Raw genomic sequence first — 4,882 nt, forward strand, 5'->3', positions numbered from 1 at the left:
GTGGGCTACCGTTCAGTGAATGCAGACAATCTAGCGGTTCACCTTCCGAGTACCGAGTGGTCCACCGTTCAGCAAGTACAGACGGTTTGACGGTTCACCTTCCCACCTGCAGCACTATATAAACAGACGGGTTGGTGCAGAGTTACCATAGCATTCATTGCCATTGCACTGTTGTGCTGTTAAAAAAATTTCACCATAACCGAAGCTTTTTCACTGTGCTCTCAAGCGAACACTTCATCATTTAGAGTTAACTTCGTGAAAAGAGTGAGCTTCGTCAAAACTGCAAAAAAATCACCAACTTCGTAAAAACCGCAAAAAATTCGTCAGATGGCCAGAGTGCGTTCGACTGCAAGGGTGACTCGTGAAGGAGAGGAAACCGAGGCCACCGAGACAACTCCAATTTTTGAAGTTATGAGACAGTCAGGTCTAGTTGTGACAGAGGGAACCATTGACGAAGGTACACCTGCTGCCGAAGCTGAACAGGCTGACATTAAAGAAGAAAATGCTGATGAAGAAGAGGAGGATTATAACATTTTGATCCCATCAAAACCCAGCCATCTAGATTTTGAGAAATCTACTGTGCCTGAAGCCGACATGCCCATGATGATAAAGCTGGGTTACTTTAGAGAAGCTGAAAGGAAACTGATCCGATTTGCTGGAGAAGAGACCACCCTAGTGCCGAAGGATGATGAAGTAGTTGTTTTCAAGAGTTTTTTCAGAGTAGGACCGCGGTTCCCTCTAAACGAGATGATAGGAGAGGTATTGAAATTTTTTGAAATTTATCTTCATCAGTTGACCCCTAACGCCGTTGTTAGGCTCAACGTCTTCATCTGGGCCCTCCGAAGCCAAGGGATGAGCCCAGATGCCGAAGCATTCTACCGAGTGCACGAGTTACACTACCAGACGAAGGCTAGGGCAGACGGTTTACATGAAAATTTTGGTTGCTACAATTTTGCGTATCGCAAGGATACGAAGGCTCCAATTCTTAGCTAACGCACCAAATGGCCAACCAGCTAGAAGGGTGAATGGTTTTATATCAAGGCCGATGAGAAGAAGAGGAGGAAACTGATGACGATGGTCATGTGCCCATTGGCTTTAAGCTTCGGAATGACCGGACCTTTGTGCAACATGCAGCCAGGGTCAGCATGCCAATTGGCCGCAGTAGAATTTAGGGTGGTGGCTGAACAAATCAGCACCAGAGACCTGGTGCAAGAATACCTGGCCAACAGGACATCTCCAACGTCAAGTGATTGGGGCATGTCGAAGCTAAAGGGAACAAAGAAGAAATATGAACTTGTTCGATTACCTTATCGTTTTAAGTTTGGGAAATAGTTCAAGGAGCTTTGCCAAGAATGGCTAGAAATGATTGAAACTATGTGCAATGAAATTTTGGGGAACTACACTAAAAAAGAAGACCAATTAATGACAGCAGCCTTCGGCACCCGGCCAAAACGAAGATTAAACCGGGTAATGGACGCTCTAAAATTTGAATACCCTGATTATGAGCGGCTCAACAAGGGTGTCGAAGGGGCAAAAAGAAAAAGGATTGTTAGCATTCTGAGTAGACAAGCTGCCAGGATGGTGAAGGAGGATGAGAAGGTTTTAAAGAAGAGAAAATCCACTCCTGAGCTGAAGGTGGCAGCTTTAAAGAAAAGAAAAGCTAAATCCCCAGAATCGAAGATGACTGAAGAGGAAGAAGAGACTCCCTCAACACCTCCAGCTACCGAAGTGGCAGAAATTTTAAAGATAATGACTGAATCTCTATCTATCAAGCTGCTAAGCCCTCTAGGACCAGAACTGATGAAGCTTTTTCAGAAGAAAGAAGAGCCTTCGGCTACAAAGAAGGCAGATGGGCTGAAGAAGCGAAGAATTGGTAGCGTAATGCAAGCCATTGAAAAGACGCCACCATCGGCCTCGACATCTAAGATAGCACCTATTGTAAGCGCCGAGGCCGCTGCCGAAGCAAACATATCGGTCGGAGCTGCAGCTGCCGCCGAAGCTACCAACTTGTAAAGCACACTATCTGGAATTGATAAATTGCTATTGGATATGCCTACAGAAGAAACAGTTGCAGCTGTAGAACAGGTCATGGCCCCAGTGCCTGACAAAAGGAAGAAAATTGTCGATGCTGCTTCGGAAGAAAAAGATTTCGAGCTTCGGAACCTGATCAGACAAGAACTATCTGAGGCCGAAAAGAAGGAACTACAAGAATACGACATTTCCTGTGGCTACCAGCCAGGAGCCATGCTCTTTGGCGGGGTCGACGAAGAGGCCTTGGGATGCGTTCGCGACCGTACCGAGGCGAAGGTAATCGACACTCTATCGAAGAGTGTTAGTTTTCCGAAGCTTGAAGCCGATATTAGCAGCTACTGACGACAACATATCATCGGTACTTTGTTTTATTCCAATTTTAAGGTAAAAATCCTTGTGATGAAGCAAAATTTTACTTTTTGTTTTTGCCACGAAGCAAGTTTGCTGATAAAGGTCTATTTGTACAGAGTATGCTGCTGAGAAAGCGCTGCAAATGCAATAAGACCTCGAGGATAAAAAGAACGAAATTATAATCGAGGGTTTAGAGAACAAGATTAAAGAATACGAAGCATCTCTTGAAAAGAAAGATTTCCTACTCCAAGCAATGGAAGGCTCCCTCGCAGAAGCGCAAACCGAAAATGCTAGATTGAACAGGGAGCTTCTCCAAAACTCAGAGAGCTTCGAACAAGAAAGAAAAAACTTGCAGACAAAATACGAAACTGAAGCCTTTGAAAATACGAAGCTGAAGCAATCTTTGAAAGTGCTTCGGAACACGTGTCTGGGTTTTGGCAGCCACTGCGTACAACAATTGAAGAAGGCTTTCAACTCAGTTGGAGCCAGCGCTGAAAAGTTTACCCCTTCGGCCGAAAACATATCAAGCACCTTCGAACACATTGAAGGCGAAGTCGAGGCGCTTGACGAAGTAATAGCGGGGCACGGTGACTTATGTGCCCTGCTAGCTTCTCGTGGCACAGCTACAACATTTTTGAAGGCTAGCTGTACGCACGCAAAAATTGTAAATAGGCCAAACTTCAGCCTATCTCCATCAGATTTGGTTGACATCCCCAGTAAAGCCCGGAGCATAGGGAACAGATTTATAACACAGATTTGGGCGATGGGTGGTCGAGAATTGGCTAGTGACGAGGCCCGAAACTTGCTTAAGCCGGTACTATACTTATACCTGTTGCTTACTCTCTTGTAATTACTTTTTACCTTATACTGCTTTGTTGTGTACAGGACGACAATGCCGAAGGTCAATAGTCCGAAGCACACTTCGAAGATTGCTGAATGCTGTTTTTTAGGCCTGCCTGCATAGATCTTTAGAGGCATTTTTATTATTTCTGTAAAAGACATTGTAATCAAGAATTGAACATTACTCTGTATATTTGTTCATACTTTATAATATATTTTTACCTTTCCATCCATGTATGAATTGCTTTGCTGTGGACGAAACTTGTATCTTTTGAGCCGAAGGCGAAAAACACCTTCCCTTCTTTTCGTACACGCCGAAGCGTATCCTTGCTTCTTCATGCTCATCGAAGCATTGCTATCAAGCTGAAGTATTTCTGTTTGTGCTTCATGTTATGATGATGATGATCCTATGAATGTCTACATGAATGTTTATGAATGCAATGAATGATGTAATGTAACATGCAAATGAATGTCCCGAACACACACGAAGCCACACCCAGACTCTGCATCCCCTTAGGAACGACTTTTGAGTCTTTTAAGCTCTGCATCCCCTTAGGAACGACTTTTGAGCTTATTCACCTTCTATTTCGGTGGCATATAAGTTTTGCATCCCCTTAGGAACGACTTTTGAACTTCTTCACCTTATATTTCGATGGTATTTGGCTCTGCATTCCCTTTGGAATGACTTTTGAGCAGAAAACTTACGCTGCGCACCCTTGGGAACGACTCTTTTGCAGCTTCATCATGCTTTTGGCTCTGCATTCCCTTAGTAACTTGCACTCGATGGTGCATGCTCAGATTTTACATATTACATCTTTTGGGGGATTCTGCCCTCGTAGGGCTAAATAAGTGAAAAATTACAAACTATGGCCCCATTAAAAACCTTTCTCCCCTCTTGAAAGGAAAATGGTGCCATAGAAAAAATGAAAAAAGATTACATCATATTACACATAGTATCGTCGAAGGTCATCCACATTCCAAGATCTGGGTATGTCGTTGCCGTCCATATCCTTCAATCTATAAGAATCGGGCCTTGTCGAAGATACTAGTAGAAAAGGACCTTCCCACTTCAGTTGCAACTTGCCAACTGTGTCCTAGCTTGATATTTTTCAATCGAACTTTTCTGTCACGCCATTTTATTGTTTCGGCCTGATATTTATTGATGTGCTCTATAGCTTGAAGTATGATCCTGTCGGCGTTTCGAGACCGGGGGGTCCCTAAGCCGACGAGTGAATGTCGCCGCGTGCCCCAGCCCAGATGGGTCGAGCGCGAGGCCGAGCGCGAAGGGGGGAAAGTGAGGCGGCCGGAGACCGGCGTGAGAGAGGTGGGAATCCCACGGCCTTCGTGTTCGTCCCGCGCCCAGGTCGGGTGCGCTTGCAGTAGGGGGTTACAAGTGTCCACGCGGGAGAGGGAGCGAGCGGCCTCACGCGAGCGCCTGTCTCGTCCTCGTCCCCGCGCGGCCAACCCTCTCTAAGAGGGCCCTGGTCCTTCCTTTTATAGGCGTAAGGAGAGGATCCAGGTGTACAATGGGGGGTATAGCAGAGTGCTACCTGTCTAGCGGAGGAGAGCTAGCGCCCTAAGTACATGCCGTCGTGGCAGCCGGAGAGATTTTGGCACCCAGCTGGTGTGATGTCGTGGCCGTCGGAGGAGCGATGGAGCC

Source organism: Zea mays, chromosome 1 (assembly GCF_902167145.1).
Source record: "Zea mays cultivar B73 chromosome 1, Zm-B73-REFERENCE-NAM-5.0, whole genome shotgun sequence".
Taxonomy (NCBI): Eukaryota; Viridiplantae; Streptophyta; class Magnoliopsida; order Poales; family Poaceae; genus Zea; species Zea mays.